We start from the raw sequence: 19974 nt of genomic DNA, 5'->3' as shown, positions 1-19974 counted from the left end.
CCAGCCGTCGAAGCGAGCAGACGTGTTAGACGACCAGTAGTGTTTACCTAAGTTCCCGAATAGTCTGATGCTACAACACAGCAATCAGATATTCTATTGTGCTTCGTGAACAGTAAAAGTACATCAAACAAGCAGTGCAGTCTCTCCCACCAGCTTGCAAGCTACAATTGCAGCCTGCACAGCTCCTAGCCTCAACCATGGCTTCACAAATCCAAAATCTCAACTCTCAAAGCCATCAAACCACAAAGTTCTCTCAAAACCCAAGTACCAACCCACCTCAAAGTTCGAACACATACGCTAACGCCATGTCTCTACCAAAAAAAGTACATGCTATAGTCATGGACTCCCTGGAAGGCCTTTCCATCGACGACTACATCGACGGCCTCGAAAACCTAATAGAAACCAGTTCAATTCTTTTTATCCAAAATATCGGGTAATCGTGGCTGTGCCTTTCTTTCAAACAAATCTCTAGTTGAAAAAACAACCAACAAAACCATCAAAGTGAAAGACTGTGCATTAACCATCAGGCACCTTATGGAAAAAAACAAACGTGTAGTAATGTCTAATGTATGTCCAGTGATTCCACATGAAATTCTCTTAGAAGCTCTAAAAGCCAAAGGAATAATACCAGCATCTCAAATGAGTTATATTCGTGCAGGCCTCAACAAACTCGGTAGATCTCATATTCTGTCTTTCCGTCGGCAAATTTACATAAAACAGGAATCAGTCTCTCTCCTTCCAGAAAACCTCCAAATCAATTTCGAGGATACCACGTATTGGGTTTATCTAACTACCGATTCCACTAGCTGTTTCATATGCAAACAAACAGGCCACATAGCGAAGCTATGTCCGAAAAACAACGTAATCCCAAGTTCTACACCACCATCTCAGCCAGACGCGAGTGAAGAAGATCAGATAATTCCAGGAACTCAAATCATCAACACACCGACCATTATACCAGATCTTCAAGAAACTCCAACCCTCAGTTCCAACGAACTCAAGAGACCGGCTCCAGCCTCCACAATCTCCGAGTCATCTGTACATAGTTTTCCCACCCAACTCAACGAATCGACTCAGCACAGTCAAAATCGCGAATCTGCATCATCAACTCCAAATAAGGAAGAATTTAAACTTCCAACAAAACCCAGCAAAAAGAAACCCAGAAAAGAAGAAACCCTCCAAATATCAGCAACCAATACGTACGAGAATCAAGTTAACGACATTCTATCAAAGGTCAAGCCATTATTCGACGACAATTCCTTCGACCATCCCATAAATTACCAGCAATTCAAAGAATTCATTATAAGGCACCAAGGCCGCGTAGATTCCGTAGAAATAGCCAAAGATTATACTACAGACATCGAAAATCTAATCATGACAACCATCGACAAATCGATGACATCTAATCAAGACGAAACTCACTAGAATTGTCAACAAACTCAAAACCACAATAAGCGGTGATTCAGGAACTGATTCCGAATTCTCGCAACACAACGAATAAAATTTACAATGGATAAATTCTATAACAAGGATTTCAAAATCATCTTTTGGAACGCTAGAAGCTTCGCCAAACGAAGAGAAGAACTCCAAAAAACTCTCACCGACATCGACATACTGGTTTGTGTTGAATCCTGGCTACCCAACAAATTTCTTCAAGATAGCCAACTACACTTCAGCGGCTTCAAGACCTTCAGAAAAGACAGGCAAGACTCAAGAGGAGGCGGTATTCTGATTTTTATTCGCAATAATTTAGCATTTATCGAATTAAAAAATATAACTTGTTCGGAAAAAAGCGTCGAACTAGCGGGATTAAAAATTAACAATGTCAAACCACACCTCGAACTTATTGTTTGCTACCGACTCCCAGGTCTCACCTTATCCCAATCCATATGGGACGAAATTTTTAATAACGTCGATAAAACTAAATTTACCAAATTCATGGGCGATTTCAATTCCCACCACAAAAGCTGGAACTGTAGAAAAAACGACTCTAACGGTGAGCGATTGCTTGAAAGTTTCAATAATTCTAACTTATTTCTGCATAATTCGAAAAGTCTAACCTATATTCAAATCTCATAACCAAACAACCTCCAATTTAGATCTTATATTCTCCTCAATTAACCTATCGGATAAAATAAATGTTAAAGTTAACGACGACACCTGGGGATCGGACCACTATCCCATCTTCGTAGATGTAAGTTTAGAAAAAAGTATTTATCACAGGCGGTCATTTAATATAAAATCTATACGCACCAATTGGGAAAAAGTAAGCGAAAACTTAGATGAAAACTACGATAAATTTCTCTCTATAGACTATGATAACTTGACCGCTTGCGATAAATACCTATTTTTCACGGAAATAATTTCAAACGCCATTACTAGCAACACACCGAAAAAAAGAATAATGAAAAACAGTCTACATCGCAACCCGGCCTCCTGGTGGGACACCGAATGTGACAAGGTAAAAAGACTACGCAAAGCAGCACTTAAAAAATGGCAATTCTCTAATCAAACCGAGGACCTCATTGAATACAAAAAATACATAGACATTGCAAAAAAAAACCTTCAAAGAAAAAAAGAAAAACAATTTTAAACAGTTTGCAACCAAAATTAACTTCAAAACTAGCAGAAAATATGTTTGTCCTATTGTCCAAAAAATGTACGTCCTATCTCCTTGACATCCTGTCTATGTAAACTATTCGAGACTATGCTAAAAAATAAATTACAATGGTGGCTAGAACACAACAATTTATTACCGATAGAACAGACAGGGTTTAGAAAGGGCCGATCCACCACGGACAATCTTGTCAAGCTAACTTTGGACATAGAAACGGCTTTCAGCGAGGACAGAGATGTTATCAATTAACGTTTTATTAGCAGAGGCCAATCTTTCCTCAATTAGCCAACGTGCCAAATTTTTATCTTCAAGCTACTTAAGCAAAGTATACTCAAACAAAAATCTATCCGTACACAAAGCAATCAAACAGTTTCAAGCAAAACGAGCCAAAGGAGTCAGAAAACATAAACTTCCTAACCGCATACTAATAGATTCCATAGACTTGGTAAATGAAAAAGTCGACACAATCCACACAAACCAAAATTACGGACTCTACATAACAGACTACGAAATACTAATACACACACCTGACATCATTCTAGACATAGGTCCCAAACTTCAAAAAAGCAAAAACCCCAACCTCCTGCTAAATCAATTTCTTCTTAAAGAAAAAGGCCACAATATCTACACAGACGGAAGCAAAACACCCAACTCACAGTCGGTAGGCACCGCTTGCTATTCTAAAGATCTCAACACTACTATCCACCCACAGTCTCAATCCCCTAACATCTATCTTTACTGCCGAATGTCTGGCTCTTAGAGACGCCGTTAACACGGCTCTACTCGACCCAAATAAAAACTCCCTTATTTTCAGATTCTCTAAGCGCGCTAATGACTCTAAAAACCAACGCATTCTCTGCACGAACAAATTCATACATCCTGGAAACAAAAAAGAAAGTCTACCAATTCTCGAAACTAACACCTAACAGAAGTTCAATAAAATTTATATGGATTCCCTCACACATCGGAATTCTCGGTAACGAAATGGCCGACCAACTAGCGAAAGACGCTACGAAATTACCTCCCGACAACTCCCTCAAAATCCCCTACACCGATTTGAGACAATCAACAAGGGCCTTTTTAAAAGAAAACATGCACAATCACATCACTAACCTCAGCGCCACCAAAGGTACTTACTATTTTAAATATTTCTACAAACCTTACTCTGAACCCTGGTATCAAAGCAAAATCTTACCACGTGAGATCATCACCACGATAAACCGCATCAGATCTGGCCACTACAACCTAGGCGCATCTTTGTCTCGAATCAACGTCGTGCCAGACCCAAAATGTCAATGCGGCGACCCCCATCAAGACGCTAATCATGTATTCTGGCAGTGCCCACTTTACGATGAGTAAAGAACAAAATTCATAGAACAACTACTCAAAAGCAAACTTAGTTTACCTCTAAGCTGCGAAACTCTCTTGTATCAACCATCTACACACCTCTGTAAAATAACCCTCGAATTCTTAAACAATTGTAAACTCAATTTCTAATTTAAAAAACACACATATCAGCGCTTCCAATGTAAAATAACATATTAAAATGTACACTGTATATAACGAAATAATCTCTCTTAAGAGATTAAAATTGTTCAAATAAAAAAAAAAATCAGACACTCAAATGAAACAAAACTTATTGAATTTCTCAAAGGCAAATTACTCAAAATCTAAACTCTTAAAATTAGCGTCCTTTCTCTAGGAGCGCACACCCTGGGGTGGCGTTTCGGGGGAGGTGATTCTTGAGAGAGAGTCGAAGCTTTCTCCCACGCGCGGTACTTACTTCTCCTCTCTTCTTACTTCAGCCTAGCCGCGCTCTTTGTCTTACTCATTAGGCCTTATGGGCCTAATACTATGGTCAACGGCTAAACTGCAGCGTCGGCTGTGCACGCGCGCTTCAGCCAAGGGAGGAGAAGTTTGTTTTGGTTTCGGGTACATTCCTTCGACGCTTAGTTAAGCGTCGAAGTTTCTGGATCTTCTCTTTACTGGCTTTGTGTAATTTTTATATAATGTTTCTAAATAAATTATCCAGGAACTTCGCCACTTAACAGTAATAAATAACTATATGCATAAATAACTTTTTTGATTATGTAGAAACTAGCAGAATCACCTCGCTCCTAACGTCGCTCGATTGATTAGGTGTGTATATATATATATATATATATATATATATAGCTCTAAAGAAAATTAAAAAGTAATAAGTTTATACTGATAACTACAAAAAATTAAAAGGTTACGCTATTAAAAATTTCAATAAATTTATGATAACAAAATTGGATGCCATGTTCGATTTCGATGAATCAGCAATTATCGAGAATGATTTAGATAGCATGAGTAAAATATGGTAATTCTGTAATGCCAAACATATCAAATTTAAAATATTATGTGTGAAAAGTTTTCTAATCGTTGCAATAGAGAAAACGTATTATCTGACAATATCAATTATCCTTAACGTTTAAAAGAATTAGTTTCTGGAAATACTAACGGAAGTGAACACTTTTTAAATAATATTAGACAATATAAAAATGTAAGTGCCTGCGCAAGTTTTGAAGCTAGATTTTATGCTCTTTTCGGCTCTCAAGTTATTAGAATAAGTGGTTAAATTTACCACAATATTTATACCTTACATCCAGACGAAAACAAAACCAGAAGATATGGGCAACTATACATACTTGATAATAAAATCGCCTTGCAATCATGATTACAAACTAATGTCATGGTATTTAAGGCTATTAAAGGAACTAGATAATTTTTTTCAACAAGTAGGCATAAACGCAAAATCATACAAAATGATGCACAAAGTAGAAATGAAAGAAAAAAATCGTTTGAAAAACAACAACGTTGAGTTTAAAGTAAAAAATATATACTCTCCAAGTTTAATAATTTATTTAAGCTACACCTTGGCGCATCGAAGGAAGGCGAGCAAAGCGAGGAATGAATCTAAAACCAAAATACTTAAACCAAAGTACCCCACGCTCGCCGAGTAAAAAAATTTATTTTAAAAACACGTCGGCACATCGCAAGAAGGCGAGCTTAGCGAGGAATGAATCTAAAACCTGAATGTGTAAACCTACGTACCCCATACTCTCCAAGTTCGATAATTTATTTTAAAAACACGTCGGTACATCAAAGGAAGGCGAGCTGAGCGAGGAATAAATCGAAAACCAAACTGCGTAAACCAAACTACCCCACTTTCCCCGATCTCAAACTAGAGCCCTTAAACCTACCTAACCCGGGTCCCGCAATTGTTTATGTAAGAATAGTAATGTAATAAATACGCTGGGACATCAAAGGGTGGCTAGCGAGAGCAAGGGTAGCCTCTTAATGAAAGCTCTTAAACTCACCTACCCCACGCGCCGCAAATTTTTATGGGAGAATACTGATTTAGTAAATACTCCAGCACATCGGAGGATGGCATGCAAAGCCGAGAATGTTATCTTAATTCAAAACCACCTACAACTCCAGCTACGAGTTCTACATATACAGAATATACGTCCGAAACGGTATTTCAAAATTTTTTTCATGACCTTCGCAAGGTCATTTCAAGGTCAAATGTTAAGAAATACTGTAATTGCTATTTAATCGCATTTTCTGATAGAATAATCGTAATTAATGTACTTTTATGATGAATATTCAAACCCAATGTGACAATGACCATGAAAATATTTACCTTGAAAAGAAAATAATTCCCTAATTTCAGCGCTACCCAGTAACAACGACGTGGACGTATTAGGATTATGTTCCCTTTGGGGTGCTTTTTTAATGTAAGTCCCCTTGCCTCTCACTGGGGTGCTTGTTTACTGTGAGTCCCCTTGCCTCTCATTAGGATGCTTGTTTAACATTCGTTAACAAATTTTTAGTGGTCAAAAGTAAATTTTGAAGTAAACATGATAATTTTAAATATCTGAGTTCTTAATGGGAGTGGGAAATGGAACGTTAAAAATCAATGTTGTCAATTCATTCACGGTCGAAGCAGAGTCAAGTAAAAGTTTAACGGTTCAAAAGCGTAAAAAATGGTTAAACAATAAAGGTAGGATGTTAAAAAATACATTATTTAAGATAAAATATTAAACAGCATTTTTCTTTTGTAATATTAAAAAAAATTTTTTGCCAAAGTGCATCACTTCCAGTTTAGATGTTTTTTTTTTAAGTTGAATTTCTTTAATCTAATATGAATTGTAACGATTGTTCTCACGCTGCCTTCAATTTAAATCACAATGTCTTAACGTAAGAAAATAAGAAGTTACTAATTTGATTTAAAAATTATACAGTTTGAAAATTCCTCCTTTTTTTGTTGTCACTTTCTTATTTTGGTTTAGTTTCAATTTCAATAAAGAGTGAATGTAAATAAAATAGTTTTTCTTATTATAAACAAAATTTTCAACATGGGCGATTATCAATCCAATGAAATTGTTGATATGATAATGATCTTAGGCGAAACCCAAAACAATGCCAGAGCCGCGGTGCGACTCTACGCTGAACGCTTTCCTCTAAGAAGGCGTCCTACTCACGACACATTACTCAGATTACTTCGAAGAGCTCGTGATGGACATCTTCGCCGCCAACGCAGACACCACGAATACAACGAAAATGATCCTAATGTTATAGCCGCCTTAGCAGCTGTTCATCTCAATCCAGAAATTAGTAGTCGACAAATTGAAAGAGAAATCGGTATACCACGAAGAACAGCATTGAGAATTCTGAATAACCTCCACTATCACGATTACCACATAAGATTAGTTCATGAGCTGAGGCCACGCCATTTTCTAATGCGTATTAATTTTTGCTAGTGGGCTTTAGGAGTTTTACAAAATGATCCAGATTTTTTCAAATTTGTTATGTTTTCTGACGAGGCTATATTTCGCAGTGATGGTCAATTAAATAGGCACAATAGTCACTACTGGTCACCTGTAAATCCCCACTGGTACAGGGCTATTGACCATCAAAAACGATGGAGTTTAATGGTGTGGTGTGGGATCATTAATGGTTACCTGATTGGGCCATATTTTTTCGGTCAAAATGTTAACCAGAATAGCTATTTGGCATTGCTCAGAGATCGACTGCCAGAGCTTTTAGAGGATGTTGACTTTCGGACGTTTCGGACGTAAAATTGCCTGTTCTTTCCGAATCTGCTATCAAAAATAGGGGTTCCTATTTTTAAAAAAAATTTGACCTTCAAATGACCTTGAAATTTGAGTTCAAGGTCAAAACTAATTGCACAAAAAGATGTCCCCCTTGATCCTGGACAACTTTCATCTGAATAATTTTTCTGTTCATGGCTTAATTTAGGAGTTATTAGACTGGTTTGATTAAAATGGCCCACCCTGTATACTGTTTTAAATAGAAAGAACGTTGAAGAGAGCCGGGCGAGTGCAAGTTGTCACTTAAAACAAAAGTTTCCGCACCCGCCTACTCCACTCGCCGCAAATGTTGAAAGCAAAAATATATTACTTGACGAAATACGCCGGCATATCAAAGGGAGGCGAACGACAACACTGATAGTATTCTAAAAATAACTGAAATAGGATACCCTACGATTCGCGAGTTCTCTGCAAGAATATATTTCTATTTGAAAGATATGCCGTATGTCGAAAGGTGGCAAATGAAATTGGAGGTGGCGTTTGAAACGAGAGCTCTTAAACTCACCTATACCACGCGCCGCGAAATACTCCATGCGTCACTGTCACTATATGATCTAACATTTAAATATACTTTGCGAAAAATTAAAAAAAATTCCGCACGCGTCGCAATTTCCGATGAAATATTAGTGAAAATGAAAAATGTTATTTACCCACCGTTACTGAAGTATATACTCGCGATAATACGTGAACGTGATAAATTTTCATAGATGTAACAATATTAAGATCATTATTTACTCGTTTATTGGCAGCGCTTACGGGCCGTATGAACCCTCACCCGCTAGCTTTATGAGGAGTGCAGTTTCAGTATATCTGTAGTATATCCATCTAAGGCTAATGTGCTACTCAACGCTTCCAGAATTTAATAATTTATTTAAGCTACGCCTCTGTACATCGAAGTAAGGAAACATTTGATGTCCCGAGGTGTAGTTTATAGTATATTACGATACATGTGACCTAAGTAGCCGATTATTGCACGGCGTGTATTAGCGCCCGAACGCAGCAAGGGTGATAAAACGCCGTGCACTAATGCGCTGCTTAGGTCACAAATATAGTAGACAATTTTATAGCACAGCTGCTTAAATTTGCCAAGTCACGCCAATCCGTGATCTAAGCAGTTCATTATTGTCCCGTGAGGTTAGCATACCGTCCATTATTGCACCACGGTATACACGGTGCAATTGTGGACTACTTAGGTCACGGATAGGAGTGACTTAAACGCGGATTTAAGCCACACTGTGCTATAAAATAAATTATTAAACTTGGAGATTATGGAGTAGTGGGTTTAAGCGTTTTGGGTTTAGGTTTATTTCTCACTTTGCATGCCTTCATTCGATGTACCGACGTGTAACTTAAATAAATTATTAAACTTGGAGAGCATAGGATAATTGAGTTTAGATTTATTCCTTGCTTTTTTACCTTCCTTCGATGTGCGAGGTGTAGTTTAAATAAATTAATACACTCGGATAGCGTGGGGTTATTGGGTTGAAACGTTTTGGGTTTTGATTTATTCCTCGCTTCGCTCGCCTTCCTTCGATGTGCCCAAGTGTTTTTAAAATAAATTATCTTATTCGGAGAGCGTGGGGTAATTGGGTTTACATATATAGGTTTTAGATTTATTCCTCGCTTTGCTTGATTTTCTCCGATGTGCCAACGTAGTCTTTTGGTGAATGTTTTTTTAAAAAAAGGGCGTGTGGAGAACGTTAGTTGAACAATTTTGGCCTTACATTTTATCCTCGCCTCTTTCCAATGTGCCATACAGTTTTAAAATATAAAATTTATCAATATGAATCAATTAATATTTTTTTGCCACAAAAACGAAATTCCGATATCAGATTCGTGCTTAGCAACCCCAAAAACGGTATATATTCGATCCTCTTCGTGCATTTTGAAAATCTGATATCAGATTCGTGATCAGCGTCCTTCGAAACCCCCTAGAATAACACTAGTGTTCGTTAAATCCTTAATTTTGCAATAATTTTCATAAACAGCATTGTTTAAATAAATAAATTTGCAAATTCGATATCAGATTCGTGTTCAGCGACCCTAAAAACCTTATGACTGATGTGCTTTTTCGTTTATTTCTGCGTACTTTCCAATTAATAAAAATACGACAAGAAACAATTTTTCAGAGTTATATAGTACAAAAACGCATGCAGTGGTCGGCCATTCTGGATCGGCCATTTTGAATTTTCATTGTCAAATTTTGGTTCAGTGATGGCAAAAATACGACAAGAAATAAATTTTCAGAGTCATATAGTATAAAAACGCATGCCGTGGTCGGTCATTTTGGATCAGCTATTTTCAATTTCTGTTTTTAAATTGTTATTTGTATAGATTATAAATTTTAACAATCGATGCTTTTACTTATGCATTATCAATATTTACCCTGTTAAACCTGCAATTCACGTTTAATATTCGTTCCGATTAAATGGAATCAAGGTTGATATCAAGGTTGAAATCAAGGTTCAATCAAGGTAGTATCAATCTTGATATAAAGGTTGATATCAACCTTGATATTTTTGACAGGGCCTTGAGTCTGGCATCGTACTAAGCAGCGCACTCGAGAATGATTCAAGCAGCAGTTCCGACGTTAAACTGTGCGAAAATTCGGTAAATAAACTATTTGTGTGCACACGAGAGCTCGAGACAGAGCCTTAATGGCGCGAATCGTTCACACAGGATCAGACCGCAGCCCTCCAGAGGTGAAAAATACCGAATTAGAATCGCCGGATCACGGAGCTCAAATCGTTACTTTTTCCTCTGTCGAACGCAAGTCCGCGAACCGCAAGGACGATGTCGTCAGACCAAAAGCAGTCAGCGCGAAACTTGGGCTTATGCCTCGCTCGCCGGGCAAGTTCGCTAATCGAGAAACATTTCGCCGTCCACTTCAACCACCCGAACAGAGCCGATCTAATCCAGCACGCGCAAAATCAAGCAGATTTTTAAGCGAGAGAATCTTAATTCAAAAAGATAGAGCATGCAGCCTCTCTGCCGAGAAAAGCGGCGTCAGCAGATAAATGATGCGGCCGCAGCAGCTCGTGAATGATTCTCCGCTGTACGACAGTACAGTCAACACCAAGATTTTAGCAACTACTCGAGCCATTTTATTCAATAGGTTCAATAAAAATTTTGATCTTCGCCAAGTTATGGGCAGCATCAAAAGCTTTTTACGAAATCTGGAAGTGTGCTATCGGCCCATGTTAAAATGAAAACGCATGCACAGACCGATATGCACGCGAGTAGCCGGATCTTGACAGTAGCTAAAGGTAAATTTACAGCTGATAAAAAATTGCTAGATCTGTACGGCGGTGTAAACCCAGTTTCAATTGCCTTGTTTGGTGGCGACCCAGAAATTTGGAAAAAACTTGCTCAACTGCGCTCGTTGCTACTGTGGTTTTCAATAATTCACAGTACGCAATGTAGGCTGCTGATTGGCATTCGCGGTGCACGCCACGGTCAAGCAGCTGTAATAAAACGCGGCTCTGCCTTATCAGACAACTGGCTATCAGTCGAAAAGTCGAACAAAACAATTTTCTCATTTTAATTAAAAAAGTGTCACTATACTTTTAGACTTAAGAAAATTTCGGTTAGAATAGAGGGGGAAAAATAAAAGTCCTTTCAGTAATCCAAAGATCGGTTGACCTCACGCTTCGAAACGTAAACACCAATCTCAATAATTTGGCGACTCTGAGTTAATTTTTTTCTTCTGATTGTCGAAAAAAATTCGAGCTTAAAACAGGGGCAAATAATTCATTTTTATTTTAATCTCAGTTAAAATAACGCAAACACGTGGCTAATTTTGCAACTTATCTCGGAATAAGTAATTGTCCGAAAAATAACTACGCCGCGCTTTAAATAAATACAGGTAGTTCGCAAACTCATGCAAACTGCAGGCGAACCCATCAAAAATCCTTGGATCGTGGAGTGGTCTTCACGTAGATCGAACCCCTTATTGTCTGCAGCGTTCATAGCGCAAAAATAAGCCAAAATTAACTTCGGCTGTGGCTCCCACGTTAAGGCTAGCAGTGATGTAAGTTTTGAAGCTGCAAGATTCGCTTATCCTTGTAAGACCTACTACGGCTAGGACCCGCAATCCAAAGCCTTTGGGATGCCTCCAAATGTTAAGGGTGAGAGCGTATAAGTAGAATGACAAAACAGGCCACCAACAATATAGTGTCGGCCCTTTGCTCGGATTTAATGCATGAGAATTGTATAACAAAAAGTTCTGTGAATAGTAGCGGTTACTTGCCTAGCAATGCGCATGGTGAGATCAACGGCAAAAGAGACTGCAAAGATTTAGTCTCCAGGCCAAGGACGCAGGAATAGAGTTAACGAGAAAGAAATCGTAATATTTTAAGAAATCATAATATCAAACGGTTGCAAAATTAACGTAAATTTCCAAAGTTTCGATCTATAAATGCATGTCAAATTAAACTTGCGATCGATTGTTTTATTTTCAGTTTAAATAAAAAGGGATATGCTACCTGTACAGCAATAGTTCATTTTATCTTGCAAGCGGAGGAAAGCTAGCACATAATATTTAAACAACACTTTTTGCGCAAAATGAGCCGTTTAAAAAGTAAGAAAGTCCCCAGCTTCATTCGTTTTTTACCGTTTTTTTAAGCGGTACCAGACGCACCACGTGCCGGACGCAGTGCGTAAAGAGAACATGAATGGATTTGTAGCATTCAAAAAACAGTAAAAGAAAAACGAATAAACTATCGTAGATCACGAGAGTTCTTAGCCAAAGAAGACTTGAGCGTCTGTAACCCGAACTCGCAGAGATAAGCGCTCGGTACATACCGGGTGTTCTGGAAATGCATTTCGAGTAGAGTATAAAAGCATTTGTTATTCTATTTCCACTGTTCTATTTTTTATTTCCTTCTGCATAATTTTATACTTTATCTGGTAAACTTAAATTTCGTAAACTGAGTGCGAGTCTCGTCGAAATATCTAGCCGTAAAATAGTCATATTATAAATAAAAAATTGTCGCACTCGCACTCGTTTGATTCGCGTTTGTAAATACCAATTATTCGCTTCAAGACGAAAATGGTATGTGTCGGATAAATAATGAAACCTTTCCTTTCATTTATTTTACTAATTCGATTATAATTGTTAGCTAAATACTACAACGAGTAGTCTAACCGAGCCAACACAGCCATGACGGTAGAAAATAAGGCCGTTTTGGAGGCATCTCTCGAACAGTGGCACGTGATTCTCGGTAACAGGTTAAGTGCAAAGCTCTTGGGCATAGTCAAAAGCTGGGTTTCTTGTCCAAAGCCTATAGAGCACCTGTTAAGTTCTGCTATACTTTTCAGGGAGCTAGAAAGGCTATGAAACCCGTCACCATACAGTTTTGGCGAGCGGTTGAGCCTAGAGTACCTATACACAATAAAACGCGGGGTTCTTCAGGCTGAGTCGTATGTTGAACCTATGAAAGCCACACAGCAACACGTCACATCACTCAACGCTTGTCCGGAGCCTATAGAGCACCTGTGAAGCTCTGCTAGAAACCGAGCCAAGATTACTCGTGCAGATACTTTCATAGGGAGCTAGAAAAGCTTTGAGACCCGTTGCCATTAGTACGAAGCCTATAGAGCACCACCAAGGTTCTGCTGAAATTCGAGTTTAGAAAACTTGAGGCAGGCACCTACGTAGGGAGCTAGAAAGGGTCTGTGACCAGAGAGATATTTTCTCTATTCTCTATATCCGTGACCCACGATTGTAGAGTCAAAAGCCAACAACGCCTAATTGACTAGTAGTCTTAGCAAATATAAGAGCATTAAGTTCTCTGTTATTTTAACGATTTTTTTTCGCAGTTTATGCTGTTTCTAAACTGCGCTGTGTAGGAAGCAATCGAGCGAAATGCGTGAAGCTATCAAAGCTGTCTTCAAAATAAAAAGGCGTGCGACACTTTCCGAAAATTTATAAAACGTCATTTAAACGATAGATGCGTTTTTTTCTTCGCGAGTAAAGTCCATGCTCACAGGTCGGACAAACGCCTTCAAATCGTGTATCGCTTTCAGGCCGATCCTCGTAGTCGCTCGTCTCGTTCGCTGTTGCACCAAGAATACCGCGAATTCTAACATTCGTTACGAAATTTAGAGAAAAAGCAAAGCTGTACGTAGCGAAAAAGACGGGCACCTGCCCAGAATCTACTACGACAGCGTATAATTATTAATCATAAATGTTTTCTTATATTTTACAGTTATAGCGCATATTATATAGCGCTGGTATTTTTCTCACTTTTCTTTTACAGATCTTCATCAAGTTATATAAGTATACTTTTACATCAAAAAGAAATATTTTATACTTAGGAGCTCTGTCTAAAAATTGTAAAACAGCAGCGGCTGTTACACACACACAAAATCCGCGTTGTACACATATACACGTCCTACATTTTTTTAAAACCTTTTCTTAGCTTTTACAGCGCTGAAAGGTGGTTTGGACAGAAATCCAATGCGCAGGGACATTGCGCTTTTTCTTATGTCCTTATAAGCAATGACATCCAGGGACATACTCAAAAAATTAAAATTAAAATAATACAAACGCACGGGCGCGTCACGGACGAGCGCTAGGCTCTCCAATGACGGATCCTATGGCCGCTGCCGACGATGCTCAGAAGCAACGTATGCACTTCTGCACGTGGAATCGCTCGCCGTCGCTGCCTGGAGTTCTCACGGGCCGAAGTGCAACGCATGCAATTCTGCACGTGGAATCGCTCGCCGTCGACGCATTGCATCGACGGCGGAGCGAGCAGATCACCGGCGACAACGACACAGAGCAGAGCTCCTTTCTTGGACTGTAACGGATCGATCGAGTGGCGAAAATAAAATTCGAAAATCCCGCGCGAGTATGAGTTGCGAAATTATGATTTCGCGAGCGTGAAGGAGGGTAAATGCGTGAGAGTATGGATGAGAGAGTATAAGTGAGGCGAGGTGATGAGCTGACGAGATCGCGGTGTACGTGTAATCAGATAGAGGCGAGGAGACCAAGCGATAAGAAGGCTCCTGTGCATATTGTGTATCTGACGACGAGCGTAGGCGCAAACCCGAAAGGGTTTATTTGTTGGGCTGCGGACGATTGAAAGCGCGGAGATTGAGGGAGAGGAAGGTCGGACGCGACAGTACTCCATATCTCCGATTCAGGAAGAGGAAAAATCAAGGACAGAATACAGAATCTCTACCAAGCTCCTGCCTTGTTCTTTTGCTCACGGAGTGACCCCACCCCGCCATCTTGTCTGTGACACCTCTTTTATTTTTTCCAAAATCATAATACAGATTAATGAGACAGACAATGCTTCAAAATAAAAATAGATTCATGATGAGTTAATTGATGTACTTAAATGCCCGCTCATTAGGTTAGATCTTGATCCTTCGAGCCGCCATGCATATTAAAAATCTTCCGTTTTAAAAACTACTTAAACATATAAATTTTTCATTAATCACATTAAGGCCTAGAGACCTATCAGCAAAAAATTGATATATAACAAATTCTTATCATATTTTTTACTGTATATAAATATTTATATGTACATAGCAAACCCGTGTCTGTTTCATATTGAAACGTTGCGCTTACAAACTAATACTCCTACACTCGCAATGATATTTTGTTGATAGAGTTTATAATAGAAATTGCTCGCATTCGTCAAAAAAAGGAATAGTCATTTTTTGCTGGAAGTCAAGAGGCTGTCGGAGCGAATTTTACTTATTGTGACCTCACCTTGCGCCGTAGTTCTTATTATTTGCTTTCAATATACTTTAAATTAATCAAAATCAAATTGTTAATTGTTCCATATTGTGTAAAGTGACCTCGGAACACGGAGTTTTTAGTGATTTAATTATTAAAAAACTTTATATCATAAAATATTGTACGAAAAAGTGTCGGTCAGTGCATCTTTTTGACTGTCATAGTTTTTTAATATTTTCAGTTTCAAAATTTTACCTTCCGTTATAAATCGATGCGTAATTTTCGAATTTCAAATCTTAATTATTTAAAATTTTTACTTCCACCCGTATTAGGAATTGACATTGCGAAAAAGGATCTAAACAAAACTTGAATTTTATCACTATTGCAATATATATTTTAACCGAGCGACGTTAAGGGGATGTCGGAGCAACGCTGATTGGTCGACATGTTCTGGTTTTCCTAAGCTCAAAAATATTTTAGATCATAAATAATAAGTACATACACTTATTTATCGCACATAAACGCGGTGTTCCGAGGTGCATATTATAAAATTGTACATTTACAAGCGCTAAAATATGTACACCAATGTGTAATTTAGACAAATAATGAGAACTACGGCGCGAGGTGAAGGCGACTATGAAAGTGAGAATCAGTAAGATGACCGTCATTTTCTTGTACAATATTTCATAATATAAAGTATTTTAATAATTAAATCGCTAAAAACTCTGTGTTCCGAGGTCACTTACACGATAAGGAACAATCATCAATTTGATTTTGGTTGATTTGAAGGATATTAAAAGCAAATAATGAGAACTAATTATTAAAACTTTTCCGTTCAATTTTTCAATCTTTCAATTTTGAACATGTCTACATATAGATTATCATGAAATAACTTCGTGTGGCTTTTTAATTTACCAAATTAATAATTTAAAACTAATAAATCCAAAAAACCATCACCTGATTTTATATTTTAGAGTAATTACTTATACAAGTGATATCTTTTTTTATTTACAAAATGAACCATGTTACATTATAATCGAATAAAAAATAAAATTGTTTAAGAAAATATTTATAATGTTTTCTTTTTAATTTACAATATTAACGCTATTAGTAAATTAAATTTTTTGAAAAAAGTATATAAATCTAATTAAAACTTGTGCATACAAAAAGAAATTTCGAAGCATGCTGATTGACCTGGCAAAGTACCAAAAGAGTTACTAAACTTTATGAATAACGGATTATTTAAGGGTTATGAGAAGTTTATTTCACAGATCCTAACGTATTAAGTAAAATTTTTTAATATACTTTATTTGTAAATTTTTCTAGAAAATACAGTATACAAATTTTATTAATATTTATGCATTTTTAACCGCATTCAACATTGCTGAAAACATAGTTTGCAAATTTTTTTGGATCGTATTTTGATGTTTATTGTTTAAAATCTTTAAATGATGTTTTTTTCTGCTTCTTGTACCTCTATATTTTCCTACAATTAAAGAATTAGTTTTATTATCCTGAAAAATTTCTTATAGCTGTAAAATATTTTGATCATTATGTAATGTATATTACTTTTATGTTTATGCAAATTATTTTTTGCATTAAATGAATCCATTGTTGACACGATGTTGATTATGCATATAAGAATTTTACACATTAAGTGAAAGAAAACTATGACTTAACTTTTGTATACAGTACATAATTAGTATTCCAGTGTCACGTCGTGTGACTCGTCGCATAAATTTATTAAAAAAAACTAAAACATGATAATCATTAGAATATTGAAATTCAAACTCTCAAAAGAAGAATGCATTGCGTGCGCTGAAAGGTTTCGACACACGGCCGAATGCATGTCAGTGTCGAATCAGCGAAATGATAAATCAGCAATTCGTGACGTTGTAAGGGAGCGCTACTTTTTATGTATACATTACGAACGAAGGTTTAAAAAAGCCTTATACGCACTCAAACGAGCAGTTCGTAGTCAGTCACGGGCTCCGTATGCGTCAGTTCGACAATTGACGATATATTTGTGAAACCAGTTGTCATTATAAATATCTATATCGCATTTCATTCCTGTTATATGCGAATAATATTGTAAGAGAATTTTATATAGCTAGTTAAATAAACAATAGAGTTACAGTGGAATAGAATTCGTGTTTTAAAAGTTCTTTATAACTAAATCCTATCTATCCACTACGAGCTTGAATCTGCATTCTGGCAACTAAGCATCACCGTACTCAAAAGTAAGTTTTCTCATTTATTTATTAACAGTGAGAGTGTTAGGCGCGGACTAATATTTATTACAGCCTTTGCCACTAAACATATCATTACGTTCGTGACTATTTTATAAAAAGTAGCCCAGACGTAACAATTTGGTTCCGATACAAAATTAATAAAAATAGGAGTAAAATCACTCGATATAAAAATAATAATAGCAAAGCCTACTCAACTACAATAATAGTGAATAAAAAGAAGCATCAATGATAGTGCAAATTTACATTTTAAATACAAGAATATTGAAAAAAAAATTCTCGCGTAAACCGAAGTAATATCGTAGCGTGAATATAACCGCATTGAACAAAATAAAATCGTAATAAACAGACGTAAACTAATTTCGAGTAAAAATAACATTACAAGAAATATCAAGCATAGCTTGGGTGACACAGATAAAGATAAGAAAACAAGCGTAATACATGACACGGATAAAAGAAACAGAAAAAGCGTAATACAAGTGTCGCGTTTATACACGGCATCGGATCAAATTTCAGCAGCTACTCGCGTTGCGGCGAATGACCTACTGAACTTGCTAACAGTAGCAAAAACGCGGAAGTAGAGCAAAACGTAAACAAACGCTAAATAGGCCAATTTAAAAACTCAATGGGTTTTAGTAAAACAATCAGAATATACTTTTAATCGAGTAATGAAAATGTCAAATGAGCAATAAAGCAACAACAGACTATAAAACTCCAGAGAACGCAAGAATTACTAGGAAGCAAGTCCAACAAAATCCAAATTTAAAAAACCTATTAACGGGCGCACTTGAAATTCACGCATTCAAGAAGAGTTCAAAACTACAACGCCCACCAACACCAAGAAACGGCAAAAGAAGAAGATAAACAAAGTAAAGAAGTAAAAATCAAAAATACAGGAGCTATACCAAAAGTATTAGCACCGGGAAAAAATAAAACTGAAGGAAAATTTACAGAAAAAACTAATATTCTGGCAGACGAAAATACGCAAACAAATCTTAACGATCAACAAGAATCCTTAAAATCAAACGCTAAACATGAAGAGAACTTAGACGATACAGCAGGTATAAAGCAGCACAGAAATCCGACATTTCAATCAACTTTAACAGCGTCTCAAACAAACGAGTCAATTTTAGACAGAACATTCGACTTCGGTAAAGAAAAGCGATATTCGGACATAGGAGGATTTTCTACAGAACAAAGCTTAGTAGTAGGAACCGAGAAAGATCCACATTTTAAAACAATTAGGTACAGCAATTATCCGACAAATTTTTTGACAAGCACAAGTTTATACGGAAATTATAGTCTGATAGATTTTGATAAGACAATCGGAGAGGAAGCTCACGGCATACAAGAAATTGCCGATAATAAACAAAGCAAAAATAACAACGAAAATAATTCTGAGATTAAGACAAATCAAAGCTTAACCCAAATTAATCTTAGCAGTAGTAATAACAGAATCACAAATAACCAACTCAATAATCAAGAAGAACCGACTATTAAAACCAACCAGAGAATAACGAAGGAAACCAAAACCAAGAAAGAGACAACATCATAACAATGGCTCCTCCAGTAGCAGAAGTAGTAAGACCAATAGAATTAAATCTGAAAGATGTCGTGAGCTATATTCCAGAATACGACGGAAAAAATATGACAGCAACGGATTACATAAAAAAATTAAAACAACTCAGAAGTCTCATAGACCCAATAGACGAGGGAAACTTGACGAACCTTCTAAAGGTAAGAATGACAGGAGAAGCAGAAGAAGCACTCAGCAGCAACGAAATAAAAACCATAGATGATTTAATAAACGGAGTAAGAATACTGTACCCGATTGACGACGACATCCATGAGCTGCACGCGAAAATGGGCAGAATATTTCAGGGAGAAACAGAAACGGTAGTACAATACAAACAGACTACGGAAAATAGTATTGAAAATAAAAGAATTGAAAAGGCTACAAGGGACTAAGGATGTAGAACTTAAAAGATTCGAGGAGGAATTAGACGCAGAAGCAGCAATAAAATATAAAAAAGGGCTTAAACCAGAAATTAAATACGAATTAGGTCAAGAAAACACCGTAGAAAATATTTCGAAAGTAGCAATAGAAATTGAAAGCGATATAAAGCAAAAGAAAGACATAAATAGAGGCATCGTGAATAATGTGTACGAAGACTACGGAAGAGAAGTAGAGCAAACACGGAAAGTGTTGACGTGCCAAATATGCAGAGACTTCCAACACGAAGCTCTCTTTTGCCGTTCAGGAGCATGCGTATATTG

The sequence above is a fragment of the Nasonia vitripennis genome, assembly GCF_009193385.2.
Source record: "Nasonia vitripennis strain AsymCx chromosome 2 unlocalized genomic scaffold, Nvit_psr_1.1 chr2_random0005, whole genome shotgun sequence".
NCBI classification, from domain to species: domain Eukaryota; kingdom Metazoa; phylum Arthropoda; class Insecta; order Hymenoptera; family Pteromalidae; genus Nasonia; species Nasonia vitripennis.
Note: the sequence above shows the minus strand (reverse complement) of the source record.